Source organism: Nannospalax galili, unplaced genomic scaffold (assembly GCF_000622305.1).
Source record: "Nannospalax galili isolate Female #2095 unplaced genomic scaffold, S.galili_v1.0 scaffold132, whole genome shotgun sequence".
In the NCBI taxonomy this organism is placed as follows: Eukaryota; Metazoa; Chordata; class Mammalia; order Rodentia; family Spalacidae; genus Nannospalax; species Nannospalax galili.
Genome location: NW_008332644.1, coordinates 2523436 through 2542961, shown reverse-complemented (window position 1 = coordinate 2542961; position 19526 = coordinate 2523436). Strand labels below are relative to the sequence as shown.

General features: G+C 42.1%; 1 protein-coding gene across 4 annotated transcripts in view; it reads left to right on the top strand.

The window, feature by feature from the left end:
* The window catches only part of Nt5c3a (5'-nucleotidase, cytosolic IIIA), a 59814-nt gene that overhangs the window by 16206 nt on the left and 24082 nt on the right, over positions 1-19526 (top strand). Inside the window, exon 1 of one of the 4 annotated variants that reach the window (XM_008827546.2) lies at positions 16256-16285. The exons of the other annotated variants lie outside the window; for them this stretch is intronic. The gene's annotated coding sequence lies outside the window, so the exon portion shown is untranslated. Of the gene's footprint in view, positions 1-16255; positions 16286-19526 lie in introns of those variants that run through there. 4 annotated transcript variants of the gene reach the window in all.

Here is a 19526-nt window from a genome sequence, read left to right as displayed (position 1 = left end):
GGGAGGGAGGGAGGGAAGGAGGGTTGGTTGGTTGTACTTTGGAAGAGCATTCACAAAAAAGGACTTACTTGAAGCAGACTATATGTGTAGACTAATATGCCGTTTTAAAACTGCCTTTCCTTGTTCTCCTTTCTCAATGGTATGTGATACCCACATATATTTGTATACATATATACTTGTATATACAGGCTGGGGTCCACATATGAGGGAGAATATGTGGTTTTTGTTTTTTGTTCTGTTTTCTTTCTAGGATTGGGTGACCTCTCTTAAATTACACTTTCAAAGTTCATTCATTTTCCGCAGTTTTGTGATTTCATTTTTCCTTAGAGTTGAATAATATTCCATTTTATACATGCACCAGATTTCAGTTGTTTTTTCATCTTGATGGACAACTGGTTGGCTCCATTTCCTTGCTATAGCACGTAAAGCAGCAGTAAACATGGGTGCAACTGTCTCCATGGTGGGCTGTGGACTTCTCCTGGTAAATTCAAGAGCTAAATAGCTGGATCCTGTGATGATTCTGTTTTTAATCTTTTGAGGAACCTCCAAACTGATTTCCATAATGGCAGTCTTAATTTGCAGCCATGAATAAGGGATCCTTTTTCTCCACATCCTCTCCAACATTTGTGGTGAGACTTGATGATAGATGGCCATTTTGACTGGGGTGAGGTGGTGTCTCAAACTACTTTTAATTTGCATTTCCCCGATGGATCTAATAAATACAATTCAGTTTCAGGATACAAAATCAATTTTTAAAAATTCTTCAGATATGCCAACAATGCACTCCAAGAGAAAGAAATTAGAGGAAATATCCCATTCTAAGAGTTCTCTGATGGACTCTGGTATTCTGTGTATAGAATCATGTCATCTGCAGATCAGGACACTGACTTCTCCCTTTTCTGTTTGTATCTTTCATTTCCTTCTCATCTTATTGCTCTAGCTGAGACTTCAGGTGCTATATTCGCTAAGAGTTCAGAAGGGAACACCTTTGTCTTCTGACTCATTTTAATGGAAATGTGTTTTTGTCAATTTGATAGAAACTACAGTCGCATGGATAGAAGCAACCTCAGTGGATGAATTCCCCCATCAGATTGGCCTGTAAGCATGTCTGTGGTGCATTTTCTTGATTGTTGATTGACACAGGAGGACCTAATCCAATCTGAGCAATGCTATCCCTGAGCAAGCCATGGGGAGCAAGCCAGCAAGCAGCATTCCTCTGTGGTCTCAGCTTCAGCTCCTGTCTCCAGGTTCCTGCCTTGTGTTTCTGCCTTGGCTTCCATTGACGATGGGCAATAAGCTGTAAAATGAAATACTTTCCTCCCCAACTTGCTTTTGGTCAGTGTTTTAGTACATTATACAGAAGAAAAGTAGACCAGAAATTGGTAACAGAAGTGGGGTGTTGCTATGCCAGGCCTGACCATGTTACTTTGGGGAGAATTGTGAAAGCATCTGGAACTCTGGGCTGGAAAACCCACTGAGTGCCCAGAGCTTACTGAGCTGTTGTAGGAGCTTAGAAGAAAGAACACTGAGAAATACAGATGGTGGAGGACTGACTTGTGGGCTTCAGAGGAAGTTGAGAGAGCACCAAAGATTTGGCGCTGGCCAGGTAATATTTGAATTAAGAATCTCTGGAAGTGAAACCTTTGTGCTTTACTGGGACAATGGATGCTGGCTAGCTGGGGCAGAAAATCATCTATGATTAACAAGAGACCAGTCTGACTCAATGTGAAATCTTCTGGGGGAGTATTTCCTCAGGGTCAGTACACAAAGCTGGGGTCCAGAGGGCACCAAGGCTGCATGTCAAGGTGGAAGACAAACTTGACAATGTGTAGGCATCTCCCCCTCAGCCTCAGTTGCAGTGGAGACCCATGATTGAAGAGGTCATGGAAAGAAGTAATTGAGGTTTGGCACTGTGAGCAGGGTTGGAGTTCTGACTGAGAGACCAGGAGAGGCCATTAATGATAGTACAGGCTAGGTTGCAGTGGAGACCCCAGGATACTGGAGATGTCAGAACCAGGGGGCAGCCAACAAGAACAGCAGCAGGTATGGAGTGGCAGGAGAGTCCCAGAGTGGAAGCCCTGGAAGGCCATTTCATGAAGCTGTGAAAGTGCAGCCTGGGTTGCAGTGGAGACCCTAAGATGTTGGAGACATCAGAGCCCTGAGACTTCTGCCAAGGAGAGCTGCACACAGGGAGTAGACCCAGCCCAAGAGAGATGTATGTTGCATGTAGCAAAGCTGGAGGGGTTGAGCCAGCTAAGCCCTTTGGAACTAAAGTCCCAGACACCGGGTATGGAACTACAGACTTTAGTGTTTGTCCGGCTGGTTTTAGGTCTTGCTTTGTCCCTGTATTCCCTGACTATGCTTCCGTTCCTCCCTTTTGGAATAGGAATGTGTATTCTTTGCCATCGTACATTGGAAGTATGTAATTTGCCTTTTGATTTTACAGAGGGTCACAGTGGTTAGAAGATTGTCTTAAGTCTTGAAAGAGACTTTGGGCCTTTGGACTGTGTTAAGACTGTGAAAGGCCATGGGGACTTCTGTAGTTAGACTGAATCCATTTTGCATCGTGATATGGTCATGAGCCTTTGGGGATCATCAGGGAGTGGAATGTTGTAGTTTGAATGAGAATGTCTCCCACAGGCTCAAGTATTTGGACACTTGGTCCCCAGTTGGTTGGTGGTGCTGTTTGCAAAGGTTTAAGAGGTGTGGCCTTGAGCAGACCGCCAGAGTGCATGTTCAGGCCTCCCTCTGGCATATGGGCTGAGAACTCAGGGGACCTGCCTGAGAGGACCTGGGTTCTTCCCCAATGTGGTCCAGCCTTTGAGAGGGAACTGACACTGATTCTGGCCCCTCCAACAGCTATCAAAGTACTTGAAAACAATCCTGAGTCCATCACTCTTGAATCCAGCCTTGGCAGACAAAAGAAAAATGAGGAACCCAATAGAGGGATGCTTTTAGAAATTCTCATTAAGAAATCCCAATGGACTCTGATATGAGCATTTGAAATTTTCCCTGTTCTTTTTTCTGGTTCCCTGTCTAGAACTTGTAATGCTAATTACTCTTGTCTTTACTTTTCCTTCACATCCCCTATTCCCAGTCAAGGACTTTGCTTTCTCCCTACAGATAAGAGTTATGCAATTTGAGAGTCTTTTAGATAAACCCACTGAAGGGGTACTCCGGTTGCCTCCAATTGCCTCACCCTGCATCCCTTGTTCAGCATGGAAGAAGCCAGAGCGGTCTGCGTCCCGATTCCCTATCCAAAATCTGGATAACCTCTTCAAAGGATGGTGTGATAAGAATAGGAGGTAGGAATTGGCAAAGCAGTTAGGTAGGGGTAAAAAGACCCCAAAGAAAAGTAGCCAGTTTCTTGGCTAAAAGTCAAAATGTCCTTGGGCCTCTTAGCAACATACTCTGTTCCAAAGGCCAAAAACTTCAAAATCCCTTAAAGGATTTTAGGGTTACCTCTTTGGGCAGGGGAAGCCCCATTGAATGAATGAATGAATTAATGAATTAATTAATTAATTAATTAGAGAGGGAGGGAGGGAAGGAAGGAAGGAAAGAAGGAAGAAGGAAAGGAAGGGAGGGAGGGAGGGAGGGAGGGAGGAAGTTGTCAGAAAAAAATGATGGGGAGATATGGGAAGTGCTGGAGGGGAGGGAGTGGGCATGGATTTGATCAAAACACCTTATATGCATGTATGAAATTCTCAAAGTTTAAAAAAAAAAAAGAGGTGTGGCTTTCCTGAAGGAAGTAAGTCATTGGGAGCAGGCTTTGAGAGTTCACAGCCTGACTTCCAGTTGCTCTCAGTTTCCTGCTCTGGCCACCTCCTGGCACACCTCCTCCGCTTTGACCACTCTCCCTCTAGAACTATAAACCAAAACAAAGCAAACTGTAGGTTGCATTGGTCATGGTGTTTTATCACAGCAGCAAAAAGTAATGAGTACAATGGGAAGACCTCACATACCAGGCTACCTGTGTTCTTTGGGAAAGCCTGTCAAAAGAAACATTTTTAATGAAAGAATAGGAGAAAAAGAAAGTGGGGGGGAAGAATAGAGTGAGAAGAGAGGTGACCTGCTGACTCGACATTGCTTATTAAATGAAGGAGGAATACTTGTGAAGGGGAGAGAGTAGGTATGAGTAGAGTCTGCATGCTGTCCTCCCCCCCACCCCACTCTCTGCTTCCAGCTCCAACACTACTGGTATTCCTTCCTGGGCTCCCAGATGCCTAGCGCACCTCTAGGCAGTCTTGTAATGTCAGATCACAGGTACTGGTCACACTCTGGGTTAGGGACTGGGCATGTTAGCCCTGTCAGTGGGGGCGTCCTTCATGAGTCAGGTCATACATACTGTGTTTGTTCCTCTGTGTGAGCACTCTACCTGGAGCACTCTGTTTCTAAGCTGCAGTGTGGAGGTGCTCTGCCGGCCAGTCTCAGGTCATAATTCCATGACACTTGCTCAGAATTTCCTGTGTGTGTGGTTCACAGAGGGGCTGGGGCTACTCAGGAGAGGATTTTTTTTTTTTTTCTTTTTCTGTTTATGTTTAAGAATATTTTATTTTGAGGCTGTAGAAATGGCTCATTGGTTAAGAGTACTGGCTGTGCTTACAGAGGAGCTGGGTTCAGTTCCCAATACCCACGTGGCAGCTAACAACCATCTGTAACTCTAGTTCCAAGGGATCTGATGCCCTCTTCTGGCCTCCAAGGGTATTGCACCACATGGATGCACTTACACACATACAGACAATACACTCATGCCTATAAAACAGAAATAAATTCATAATTTTTAAAAAATAATACTTTATAATCCATTCAAAAAATGAATTTAACATTGACGATCTTTTCAAAGATCTTTTCAACCTGCAGTTGCTCTGGTCAGTTGCTGAAAGAGAATTACCGGATGTGTCTGCTGCCGCCCGCCTTGTGTACTTTTCCTTCCCTACATCCCTCTCTTTGTCTCTTTACATGCCTGCTGCTTAGTGTGCAGTGCTGATTTTATGGGGCTCTGGGTAAGGTGGTTCCCGTCACCCTTCCTCACGGGAAGCAGAACTCCCCAGTCTCTCCACTTCTTCAGGACCAACTCTGTATTTCCCATCCTTTTTTTTGTCTTTTCAAGACAGGGTCTCCCTGTAGCCGCAGCTGTCCTGGAACTCACAATGTAGCCCCAGCTGTCCTGGAACTCACAATGTAGACCAGGCTGGCCTTGAACTCACAGAGATCCTCCTGCCTCTGCCTCCCAAGTGTTGGGATTAAAGGCATGCACCACCACACTGGGCTCCCATTCTTTATCTTAAAGTTACCTAGCTTACTTTGCTATTGGACTGGGATTTCCGGCCATGGCCCACCTCTTCTGGTAGCTCTTACCTAGCTTCTCCATTGTACTCCCTGGAGATTTTAGCAGACGTGCCTCTGTGTCACCCCCACCTTGGACCCCAAGCTGCCGTCACAGAACAGGTGTGCACCACTGTTCCTCGCCTTGTTTTGTTTCATTACCATGCTGAGGACCAAACTCAGGGCCCTTTATGTGCTAGGCAAGTGTTTTGCCAGTAGAGTACATTCCCAGCCTACCCCCACCTCCCTTTTAAAATCAAGTTTTGTTTGTTTGTTTGTTTGTTTGTTTGTTCCCTTTGGAAACATTTATTATGAAATTCACATTATATGATCCGGTATAGTGCTACAAAGAGATCTGCAAGTAACATCCAATCCAGGACGGAGCATAGTGATGGTGACATTATTGATGCTTACAAAACTATAAATCAAGTGTTTTAAAGTAACAAGATTTTAAAGAATTTTTGGAATCACATTTCTAGATCATCATTATCATCGGTATACCTGTGATTAATTTGGTGAAGAGTCTGTGTGATTTTTTTTTTTAAGTGCTAAAACTCAAGGATGAATTTTAGTATGATTAAACTAGCAGTTTAGCTGAACACACACTGAATTGGTATTACTAAAATCTAGATGGGGGGCAGAAATTAAAATAAGCTTGAGGTCTGGGGCCACATGTACCTAAGTTGGAGAGTGTTCACCTAACTGCAGGAAGCCCTGGGTTTAATCTCTGTCACCACTTAAATCAGCAGTATGGCACACACCTGTCTGTAATCCTCACCCTGGAGGATAGAGGCAGCAGGATCAGGGGTTCAAGACTGCTCCAGCAAAGTGAAATCCGTCTCAAAAACAAAGCAACAGCAAAGAGACGGACTACAGAGGTTCAGCATCAGGTCTGTATCATTTCACAAAGGCTTTGGCTTAGCCTTAGTTTTCATAGTGGTTGAAATGTCCCCTATGTGATTTTGTGCTAAAGCCTTATTTATTTTCTCTTGCTTTAAAAACAATTTAAGCATAAAAGAACCTTTTCTTTTAGTTTTTGGCCGTTCTGGGACTCAAACTCAGGGCCTGGCCCCATGCTGAGCAAGTACTGGACCACTGAACACCTACCCCCAAATTATCCCATTTTAATCTTTTTTTCTTATTTAGCTATTTATTATTTTATTTTGAGATAGGGTCTTGCAGTGGAGCCATATGGCTTCAAATTGATGATCCTCCTGTCTTGGCCTCCCAAGGGCTGGTACTGTGCAGCTTGAGGACCCACAGAGCCTGAGGAGGCCTCTTCCAGGACATAGACCTTGGCTTGTGTCACAGGGCCTCAGTAGAGACTGGGTCCGTTATTCCAAGGGCTCTTTTTGTTTTTGTTTTTGTTTTATATTTTATTTATTATTATTATTTTATTTTATATGTATATTGCCTGCATGTAGATAAGTGCACCTGTGTTGTGCAGTGCCCTCAGAGGACAGAAGAGGCTGTCAGATCCCCCTGGAATTGGAGTTACGGACAGTTGTTAGCTTCCATGTAGTGCTGGTCTTCTTGAACCTAGGTCTTCTGCAAGAAGTCTGTCCTTGAAAAAGAAACTTATTAGGTGCACTGTATGTGCTGGTATACTTCTTATCCAAAGAAGTCTGTTCTTGAAAGGAAAATTTATTAGGTGCATTGTACAGGCTTTTGGATAAAGGAAGGAATGCTGGTCAAGAAAAGTTTTTTATCAAGGCAAGGCATGGTGGGGTCATACTTATAATCCTAATACTTGGGAGACTGAAACAGGAATGGATTGCCACAAATTCTAAGCCACCCTGGGCTACAGAGTGAGTTCCAGGCTAGCCAGAGCTACTGTGTAAACTTTTTGTCTCAAAACAAAGCAATAAAAGCAAAACAGTACCGGGGACAGCAGAGATGGCTCAGCAGTTAAGAGGACTGGCTGCTCTTGCAGAGGACCCGGGTTCAATTCTGAACACTCACATGGTAGCTGACAACCATCGTGACTGCAGTTCCAGGGGGATCTGACACCCTCTTCTGACATCTGTGGGTATTGCATGACATGGGTGCACTTACATACAGGCAGACAGTACACATAAAATAAAAGAATTTTTTTTAAAGCAGAACACTATCTAAAATCATTCAACAAAGGGATCCTTACTTGTACATTTGTGATAAGGAAGTTGAACCCTGATTTCTTAGCCATTTAAAAAGTCTTGTTTGTGATGCTTCTCAGAAAAATGAGGCCAGTTCTTCAGCAGGGATCCTGTCCACTGTGTTGAAGTTCATGGATGTCAGACAGCCAGGCATGTATGAGTGTATGAGAAGACTTCCTTTCTTCATGATCTCGCTCTCTGTCTCTCCCCCCTTCCCTCCCTCCCTCCAACCCAGCTATCATGTTTTAGGATTATGGGCCCACCTGGATCCTTATTCTTTTTCATTTATATATCTTAATTCTAACCATCTGAAATATAATGTGAAAAGCCTTACCTGACAGACTTTTCTCCCGCCCCTTAAAAATATCAGTCACTTACACAAAGCAAAAGGAGACAAAAACCCCACAGTCAAGGACACAGTTCAGCTCTTCTGTCAGCAGGTGGCAGGCTTTCCTTTCATGGCACAGTGCCACTTTTCAAAAATTCCCTTTCTCATGCTAACAGAGCCTTTTCTGTGCAGTGCTGGAGATTGAACCCAGTGGCCGAAGCACGAAGCGTGCATGGGAGGCATTGTACACAGAGCCACCTCTCCAGCCCTAGTCCGATGTACTCTTTTTAAAATTCTTCCTGTATGTGTTTGTTGTGTGGGAGATATGTGCTCTATGTCACTTCAGAGTTAACTTACACCATTGGTCTGCAGGATTTAAAGCAGGAGTGACAACATCCAGTTACAGCAGGTTTGTCTTTTGTCCCCTCTCTGTTTATCTCCTAGAATAAGGAAGATACAGAATTGCTTAGCAGTTGCCCAGGAGAGGTTTCTTCATTTGTTTGGCAAGTTCCTTCTTATAAGTAGGTGGAAGTCGGTGGTGTGGTCTGTTCCTAAGCCTGATCACAGCACAGCCCTTCATTTACATTGCTCTTCATGCCCTCCCTTTTGGGATTTAGGTTGGGACACAATTAACTACCAGTTCCATTATGTAAACCAGGTATGGTGCGTACACCTGTAGTTTGAGCTGCGTGGGAGGCTGAGATGGGAGGAACACTTGAGCTCTCCTGAGTTCAAGAAACAAAGAGTGCCTTCTTCAAAAAAATCACCGTATTCTTATGCAACTTTCCCATGAACAAAGATCACTTCACTCCTCTATGTTGGTTTCTCTGTCAAACTGTTAGAATTCTAAGAGAACAGATGAGTCACTCAGTGGATTCTGATGGAAGGAGATGGAACAAGTTGAGAACTCCTAGGCATTACCACATGCTAAATGCTGCAAAATAGAAACTCAGTGATGTTGGTTACTGGAAGAAAAAAGGACTAGTCCAGCATCCCAGGACTTGGGAGGCTGAGACTGGACTTTTGAAAAAGAAGATGTGGAGAGACCTGGAAGGGAGACCACACAGGTACTAGAATTAGGAACCCCTAGCAAGTAGAAGCTGATTTCTCTTTGGGTTGAAGGTATCTACTTATGCCCAAGCACATCCTGTGTATCCTGATTTACCCTCACACAGCCCAGCTGATAATTATCGTCATAGTTTCCTGTTAAGAACTAGCTATATGTAGCAGCGTAGACTGATTCTGGCTTCCTGAAACTTAGGTAGTTGCCTCTTTTAGGTAATATTAGTAGTGACATATTGATTACAGAAAATAACAAAAGAAAATAAGGTCACCTGTGATCTTGTCACGCCTCTCTGATCACATTTGATTCCTAGAATATATTGATTGAGTTGTGTTGGCTATTATTGAATTTAGTTTGTTACTACTGTATTTAAGACATCAGAATCTATAAATGAAATTAGTTCTGTTCCATCTTTCTGTGCTTTAATGATTTTATTTTGTTTTCTTGAGGCAGGGTCTCACTATGTAGCCTAGGCTAGCCTGGAACTCACTGCTCCTCCTGCCTCAGCCTCTGTACAGGCATGTGCCACCACTCTGGGCTTGGGTTGCCTTTGTCCCTGTCTGTCTGTGCTAGGAATCTGCCCAGGGCCTCCTGCATGCTGTTCCTCCCCCACATACAGCCCCTGAGCAACACCCCAGAGACACAGTCCTGCTGTACGTTAAGTTCTCGGATATAATGCACCAACACTAGAATAAAAGCTTAAAGTCCCTAGCCTTGCCATTTTTCTTTAATATAGCCTATAGAAAAATAGCAATCTATGACAACAGTGTTTCTTTCAAGCAGACAGAATACCAGCTATGTGATATGGGGAGACCAAGATGAACAAAAAGTTTGTTCTGTTCAGGCACAGAAATTCAGCTGTAATAAAATCTGTAATAAAATGAATAACAACTTGAGTGATAAACATCTTGAAATACTGGCACATGGTACCTAAGAAAGAAGCAGATATAGACTGTATTCGACAATCTGATTTGAGAGTCTCAAAGGGATTTTGAAATTTCAAGTTACTAAGGCTAGGTTTTTGGAAGGATTTTAAGAAATCTGTTGAGATGGGACCCAGAGGTTCTCCTCTGTGGGCAGGTGTGTGTAAATTCACAACACAGTAACCAGCTTCACCAACAGTCACCTACTAGGCAAATTTTTGTAGCAATTTTAAACAATAAGGAAGAGAAAAATCTTCCCTTTTCACTCATTTTCAAAAAAATACAACTTAAGCCAGGCGTGGTGGCACACACCTTTAATCCCAGCACTTGGGAGGCAGAGGCAGGTGGATCTCTGTGAGTTCAAGGCCAGCCTGGTCTACATTAGTGAGTTCCAGGACAGCTGGGGCTACAGGGGAGACCTTGTCTCAAAAAGACCAAAAAGAAAAAAGAAAACACAACTCCCCTTTCATTTTTGGGGGCCCCTGGTTGTTTACACTGCAAGCAATGTTCACAGAACATTTACACTACCTTGTTTTGATTCTGTTTTGAACAATGGCAGCACTAAAGTCATTGCACAGTTGCCTCCTTCAAAACTTTGACCAGAAGTCAGATAGCTAGCTACATTGATGTTTGTCCTGTTAAAAACAAAACAAAACAAACAAACAAACAAAAAAACCCTTTATTTCTATCGTGAAGCAAGAAGAAGGGACAAGTTTTGTAAGACTCACAGAGAATATTGCATTTTACTTCCTATGAATTGACTTCCTCATATGACCTCGTTTTTTTGTTTGGAATATTTTTCTGGGGTGGCAGTTAAGCTTAAAAATACATTCTGCATTGGTGTGATGGTTGAATTATGGTAACCCAGTTATGCGTATTTAATTTCTAGATTGAATTACTCAGAAAGCATTATATTTACTACAGGTTTTATGTGGGATTGTGATGTGTTCACTTTCAGCTGCTACCACCCTCTCAGTGTAAAGGACAAAAAAAAAAAAAGAAAGCAATATGATTAATACTTAATAAATAGGGTTAGGACCAGTGAGATGGCTCAGGAGGTAAAGGCACTTGCTGTCAAGCCTGAGTTCAATCCCCTGAACCGACATTACTCCCCCAAGTTGTCCTGATGCGCACGTACACACGCGCACACACACACACACACACACACACACACACACACACACACACACACACACACACACACACACACACACACACACACACACACAATCACAATGTAATTTAATTTTTTTTATAGATTTAAACAGATAGATTTGATTTTTGGTGGGTTTGCATACCTCTCCTCAAACTCTTGATACTCCTACCTCAGCCTATCAAGTACAGCTGCAATGGGAGGTTTAAGCCCTACATGAAGACTTCTTGCCCTTGGCATGTGACTGGCTCTGAGAAACTTTTTTTTTAAACATAATCTGACATATCTGAGGCTACTCTCAAACCCTCTGTGTATCTGAGGATCACCTTAAACATCTAATCCTCTGACTTCCGAATGCTAGGATGACAGGTGTGTACCACATCTAGTTTCTATAGTGTAGGAATCAGTGTTCAGGGCTTCTTGCATTCTAGGCAAACTCTACCAACTGAGCTACACCCCAGCTGCAGCCCATGTTAGCCTGGAATTCACTATATAGCCCAGGTTGGCCTTAACTTGTGATAATCCTTTTGTCTGAGCCTCATTAGTACTTGGAATGTGGGTGTGGCCCACCATGCCTAGTTCTGAGGTGTGTGTGTGTGTGTGTGTGTGTGTGTGTGTGTGTGTGTGTGTGTGTAAACCAGAGGCCAACCCCAGCTGCCCTTCTTCAGGTGCCATTCACTGAATTTGGTGGGGTTTCGGGCGGTGGGGTGTTGCTTGCTTGTTTTTGTTTTTGAGACAGGGTCTCTCACTAGCCTGGAGCTCACCAAGGATGAGGCTGGCTGGCTACGGAGGCCCAGGATCCACCAGTCTCTGCCTCGCCAGAACTTGGATTACAAGGTGCCACCTCACCCAGCTTGTTTTGCCATGAATTCTTGGGATGGCCTCAGGTCCTCCAAGCACTTTCCTGACTGAGCTGTCTTTTAGCCCTAAGAAACTTTGTGGTGGCAAAATAAGAAGTAGTAATTTTTATTTCCAATCAGATAAAAGGCAGTCTACAAAGCTCAGGTAGTTAAAAACACTGGCTATCACTTTCTTCATAAAGGCGTCCAGTTACAGCGGCAATGGGAGGTTTAAGCCCTACATGAAGACTTCTTGCCCTTGGCATGTGAATCCCGTCTCTAGCACTTGGTTTCTGTTTCTGTGAAGTGAAGAGACTGCTGGGCAGCCAGGTGCAGGCACTGTGTGCTGAGGCGAAAGCCCATTCTGTGCTGAGGAGCTGCCTGGGGTGCTCCCTTCTCAGAAAATGGAAAAGCTGTGTGAAAACCAAAATAGGGGGTTTTGTTGTTTGTTTTGTGGTGCTGAGGGTCAGACCCAGGACCTCGTGAAAGCTGCTCTATGGACTACATCTTCAGCCCCAAAGGTTGGTTGTTTTTTAATTCATTGCTTTTTTGTGGCACGTGTGTGTATGTGTGTGTCCAAGCACTGCCACACTGTGCAGTCCAAAGACAGCTTTCTTTCAGGAATCGGCTTTTCCTTATACCTTGAATCTCAGGGATCAAACTCAAGTTGTCAGGCTTTTACCCCTCGAGCAACAACAGCAGCAACAACAACAAAAACCTGCAGCTCTTGTACATAAGTAACATAAAAGTAATAAGTGATTTAATTTCTCCAGATTCCATATTGCTTAACTGTAGAAAAGAGGGGTTGTATTATCTTTCTCTAATATTAAACTGATTGAATTAGGCTGCCTATAAAGGGTATTGGCATGCTTTTAGGACTCTGACAGACTGAAAAAGGCCTAGATAAACATTAGTCAAGTGTTTGATGAGTGTAAATCCCTCAAGGAGGGGTATTTATTTATTTATTTATTTATTTTTGAGACAGGATTTTATGTGATCTTGATGGACTAAACCTTGGGATCCTTCTGCCTCTGCCTCAAAGCACTAGGGTTATAGACATGCCCCAAAGCCTCTGGCTCTTGTCCAGGTTTTGATGTTATTAGCTTGCTTTCTGTGCCAGCCAGTGTTTTGTGGTAAACTGGCTAAATTTCTTGCTTTGTCTCTCAAGCAGTACACTCCTAAAGTTGTCTGTCTTTTTAACGTTTCTGATTGTGGACAAGATTAATGCTGTTTGCTACTCACATGTTAAATAAACACCATTTTATTTCCCACGGAAAATCATTTGTATTATAAATCAGCAATAGAAGTGGGCATTGATTCTGTCACTGACACTGTCATGTGCCCTATTTTAGACCTTCCTATGCTGAGTCTGTTGCTGCCACTTACCATTGATAAGCCTTAATTTATTCACCTATAAAATGAAAATAACAGTGACATAATACAGCAGGATTAGAAGGAATGCCAAGTGCTTAGAACTTAGTAACTTTATTTATTCATTCATTCATTTACATAATTTAGTCACTTACTTTTGCACTGTGTGGAATGAAACTCTGGCCTCGGGTCTTCTGAGTAAGTACCCTGCCCTTAGTATGAGCTATACCCAGGTTTCCTGAGTAAGTACCCTGCCCTAATATGAGTTATACCCACAGCAGAAGCGAGTAAACTCTAGCTACTTGTAATCTTTTTGTCTGGTTTGGTTTGGGAGGGGGGATGTTTGGGTTGGGGTTGTTTTGTTTTGTTTTTGAGACAGATGCCTGCAACTCAGAGACCCTCCAGCTTCTGCCTCCCAAGTCCTAGCATTATAGATGTGAACTACCACATCTATCACCGATCGTTCTTAAGATTTATATACTTTTATATTTTGTGCATATGTCACAATTTGTTCACATCTCTGATACTGTCTTGTGTTTGCTGTGCTGGGGATGAAGCCAGGGCCTTGTGCATGCTAATCAGATATGCTACCATTCAGCCGCAGCCCTGGCCCTGCTCATGTGTGCCTGAGTTTAGGGGTTTTGTGTTTTGTTATTGTTGCTTTTTTTGAGGGTTGTTGTTATTGTTGCTTTTGAGACAGGATCTCATGTAGCCCAGGCTGGCCTTCAGCTATGCAAGGGAGGATGACCTTGAATTCCTAACCCTCCTACTTCCTCCTCCCAAGTGACAACAGGCATGCAACACCATGCTCAGCTCTCTCCTGCATTATCAGCTAGGCGGGGGCTGGAGAGATGGTTCAGTGGTTAAGAGCACTGGCTGTTCTTGCAGAAGACCCGGGTTCAGTTCCTAGAACCCACATGGCAGCTAACAACTTTCAGAAACTCCAGTTCCAGGGGAACTGGCATCTGCAGGCATTGCACAACATGGGTGCACTTACATACATGCAAACAAAACGCTCATACAGAAATAAAAATTTTTAAAAAGAATCAGGTAGGTGTTGTTATTTAGGTTGTTTAGTTTCCTAGTATTATAAACAAATCTTCAGTCTATATCCATCAACTATATCTTGGTGTAGTGCCATATTTCCTTTCGATAAATTACTAGACACTATATGGTATATCAAAGTGAATGTAATATTTCTTTTTTTAATATTTTATTTATTTTATGTGTATGAATATATTGCCTGCATGTATGTAAGTGCACCTGTGCTGTGCAGTGCCTGTGGAGGTCAGAAGAGGGCATCAGATCCCTTGGAATTGGAGTTATGGACAGTTGTTAGACACCATGTGGGGTAGTAGGAGTCAAACCTGGGTCCTCTGAAAGAGCATCCAGTGCTCTTAACTACTGAGCCATCTCTCCAGCCCTGAATGTAGTATTTCTAAATATCCCTCAAGAAGGTTGTGGAAGCATAGTTCCCAAGATTCTTTGTTGTTATTGAAGGTGGTTTAGAGCAGATTAGTTAGCATTTTGTACATAATATAACAATCTTTCCAAAATGGAGTAAGCACCTTTGCTGACCTTGAGCGCCCATTACTAATTAGTTGTAATAGTGCTTTCTCTTAGAGAAATGTTACGAATCTTATGGTAAGATAGCAGTGTCAGAGGCTGAGGAGATGGCTTAGTGGGAAAACAGTTGCCACAGAAGGTGAGGATTAGAGTTCGGATGCCAGCACCATGCGAATGCCACGTGGACATGGTGGCCTGCCTGGAATCCCAGCAAAAGGAGGCAGTGACGGGCTCCCCAGTCAAGCTGGCCAGCTAGACTAGCTGAGTGGGCCAGTTCTCTAGGTTCAAGTGAGAGACCCTGCCTGCAAACATACAGTGGAGAGACCCATGCACAAAGAGAGCAATGTCAAAGGTTTCACATTTAGTAAACAAATATAGGTAGTTTGCTGGTGATCCATTTTAAAAGCAGTTTAAGAGCTAGTGTGGTAGTGAACTCCTGGTCAACAGTAACCACTGCCCAGGAGGTATGAGAGGCAGGAAGATCTCTTGGTGCTTGTGGCCAGCCTGGCTGCATGTTGAGTCCCTTCTCTGAGCACAGTAGAGAGAACTGATACGAAAATGTATTTATATTTGTGAAGCTTAACCATGTTCCTGGTGATAAAGCTTCCCAGAGCCCTGTTGTAACTTATCTGTCAGTTCCTGACGAGTATTAGCACAGTTTAAAGGCTTGAATGGTTCGTTTTTAAAAATAAAAATATTTTCGTCACTTAAGTTTTTGGTTTTTGTTTTGTTTTTTTTTTAACTGAACTTGTGCTGCCCAGGCTAGCCCACCTGGACTCCTCAGACAGGGGAAACTGGCAATATAGGTGAAAACTATTGCACCTGTATTTTCCAGTTTTACAGTAGATTTATGTCATGGTTTTATTAAGATTTTTTATTAAAGTTTATTAAAGCATTCCCACAGTGCTAGAAAATATGAAGAAAAAGGTAACCACCATCTTAAACCCATTGCCATGGATTTAAACAAGACAGCATCCTGTTGACCTCACTTTCATATATAATGTCTTTGTACACAGGCCTTAAAATAACTAATCTTTTATTTTTAGTTATGGATAAAATAAACATCATATTAAAGGCCTGCCTTAGCCATATTTAAGTATACAGTTTGATAACACACACTCTGAGAACTACTCTCATCTTCTAAACTGGAGCTCGGTACCAAGTTTGTTTATCAGCAGCCCCTGTCCTCCTCCCCCAGCCCCAGTAGCCAAACCTCGTCTTTTTCACTTTGTATTGAAATAAAGCATTCACAAAGGAGTACACATAGCACAGGCACACTGACCAAACAAAACCCTACAAGAAAAAGGAGTATTTTAACAGTTGCTTCTCACTGTGTTCCGATGGTCCTGATCGCCCTTCCCTTCCCCGGCATGTTTTGCAGCTGACTGTTCTGTGGGCTCACTGGTTGCTAGCTGTCACCATAGCATAATAAAGGTCTGTGCAGGAGTGCGTCACAGAGAGTGTTTGCATAGGGCTTAGTCAAGGCTTTGGAACCGCCCTCTGTGTACCTTGTGCTATATCAGTACTTCTCAGACAGGAAGAAATTTCTTTCGCTGGCACAGCTTGTCCGGTTATCTTCAGGGTAAGTGTTTACTCTTCATCTAAAAACATAAGTTTCTTGTACTTAACTTTGTCATGATTCTGGTTAGATTCTTTACCTTGTTGAAACTTTGGCCATTTTAATAAACAAATTAGGGAATAAAAGTAAAGTGATCAAGTGTAGTATAATGTCCAACTTCTTTAGTTTGCAAAACTTTCAAATATCTCAGGCTCAAAAACTACATTTTATGTACTCTGATTTTAAGGATTTCTTTTATAGACGTAGATATTAAAAAAAAAAAAAAAGCAAAGTGCTTTCAGAAAGCTCAAGATTGCAAGCAGGGGTAACACTGTAAATGCTAATTTTATTGCTCATTGAGTTGCTGTATGACTTAGTTTTGCTGGTAGCCACATGCTTTGTGTCACTAGAATTAGGAGCAATTTATTATGACTAGTAATAAAGATTAACTTTATGCATGTGAGCCTTACCCAGGATGTTAGAGATTGGAGTTATACTGCTGTATTTTCTGAATTGATAAAAGCTACATTTCTGATGTAACAACTTGTATATTAAAAATTAAGATTCAAGGCCAGGCATGGTGGAACACGCCTTTAATCCCAGCATTTGTGAGGCAGAGGCAGGCGAATCTTTGTGAGTTCGAGGACAGCCTGGTCTACATAGTGACTTCCAGGACAGCCGGGACCCTGTCTCAAAAAAGACACACACATACACACAAAAAATTAAGATTCAAACACGTAAAGACTGAGGATGTAGCTCAGTGGTAGACCATTTGCCTAACTTGTCCTGGACTGGATACCTAGCACCTCCAAAAAAATCCTTAGGACACAGACAGGTAGTCTAGTAAAATCTAGAAAGCTGTGACTGTGTTAGATTTTTGTTTGAGACAAGGTCTTATTATATAGCCTAGGCTAGCCCCAGCCTCCTAAGTGCCTCCTACAAGGGTGTGCCACTGTACCTGGCTCTTAGAGACAGGGTCTCCCTGTAGCCCCAGCTGGCCAGGAACTCACTATGTAAACCAGGTTGGCCTTGATCTCACAGAGATCCACCTGCCTCTGCCTCCTGAGTGCTGGGGTTAAAAGTGTGCACCACCACACCCGGCATAGTTTCTTCTTAAAATTAGATCATGCAGCAGACTGTTTCTCCAGCAGTTTGCTTAGTTTTATTGGCAGCTTTTAACAAACTGCATCTCCAGGCACTGTTTGTTGCCTATGTTACTGTTCTAGGGCAAGGAGCAGACTAGGGAGAACTGAGTATACTAAGAATCAGCAATATAAATTCATCACCATATGCCTGCATTTGCTCATTTTGAAAAATTCTATTAGGTAGTAGAATAGGGAGGGTAGAAAGGGCAGAGGTTTGCATTCGGAATCCTCCTACTGTTTGCTTTCAGTTACCGGTAAAACCCTGCCTCTGTTTTCCTATTTGAGGAAATTGACAAAAGTTGCCCATTTTTGAGTACACCCTTGAGTTTGCTTTCTGTTTCCTCCTACACCTCCGTTTGCTGTTCGGTTTCCTTTTTGTTTAATGCCTGCATTGAGAGTGTTTCACTTTCCAGTTTGTGTATTTCTCAGTACTGACTAGGGAGAATTATTTAAATACAATAGGGAAATTACTATAGTCCTACATTTAAAAAGTAATTTATAGTTTAGTTTTCCATGTGCTAATCACTCTAAAAAGTTGACATATTAAAATACCCAAACTTAAAACAAGCAGTATTGTTTACTAGAAAGGTGCGGTAATTAAAAACAAATTCTCTGTGGGTGTTTAACTCTGTTGGTGACTATTTTCATATTATAGTGAGATGTACCTTTTCTCAAAATACATACTTGCCACTTAGTTTCAGTGCCTTATCAGTGTAATTTTCATATTTCTGTAAACATCAAAATTAAAAACAGAGTCACAACTTTTAAAGCTTTAATAAATTAAAATTTTTCTGCTTTCCTGTGTAAGAATGAAGCAGACCTTTAAAAGTATACAATTTATATTCACCTTTAAAAGTATTCAGTTTACATTCAGATACTTTAAAACTTCTTTTAAAGCAAGTACATTTTTATGTATATACCCATTTTGTTGTTTTTTTAAACTATTGCCTCAGAATGATATGCAATAACTACAATTTTTACATAGCAAATTTACGTGACGTTCTTACCTTGCACTTGAGTCTTAGCCTTGTTCTACACAGTCTTACAGTGGACACCATTAGAGACCTTCGTCTCCTACTGACCGTACACAAAGTAACTGTTTTCTAGTTTCCACAGTTTTCTAGTCCATATTTAAAGATTCCAGATTTAAAAGCTTTAAAACTTCCTTAGAAGAGAGTTCATAGTTCAAGGATAGGGCTTTCTATTTTTGATTATGTCTTCTGTACTTGTATTTTTTCCAGCAACTCTTCTCTTGAAGCATCTGCCACAGATGACTGTTGGCAGAACAAGCCAGAACTTTATATACACCGGGTATAGGTTTACAAGACTATTGGTTAAAAATACTCTGCCCTTCAGTGTCTCCCTTCAGATAGTGCCAGAATTCTGACATTATGCACTCTCTGTGTGTGTGTGTGTGTGTGTGTGTGTGTGTGTGTGTGTCCGTTTATAAACAGTACAGATCTTAGAGTGATCTTATAGAACTGAAGTATCACTTTCACATAGATTTACTTTAAGTTGAGGTTGAATTTTGGTCACATCTGTGAGCACTGGAATGAAAGCTCTTCGGCTGAGATTTGCAGAATTATTAAAAGCCAGCTATTGCCGAGAATTCGGGAGGATAAGGCAGGAGGATTGCCACTAGTTCGAGGGCTACCAGGGCTACATAGCAAGTCTCTATCTCAAAAAGAAAGAAGAGGAGGAGGAAAAGAAAAAGGAGGAGAAGGAGGCCATTATTAAATCTTTTGTCACTTTATAAAATTTTTGTTTGATATCTGAAGAAAATGAAATATCAGTATTTGAACAGACCATAAGATAAGACCTTACTAACACTGACTTTTTCTTAATTTTATATATTTCTATTTTTTGTGGTACTGAAGATCAAATCCAGGGCCTCTTACATCTATGTAAGCCTTCCACAACTGAGCTACATCTCCACCCCTAAGTAGCCCTTAAAAGGGCTATGATTTTGTCATAAAATTTTACTTACCTGGAGTAAAGTAAAAGTGAAGTCATTATTTAAAAATTAGTAATTTACAGGGCTGGAGAGATGGCTCAGCTGTTAAGAGCACTGACTGCTCTTGCAGAGGACTTGGGTTCGATTCCCACCACCCACATAGTGG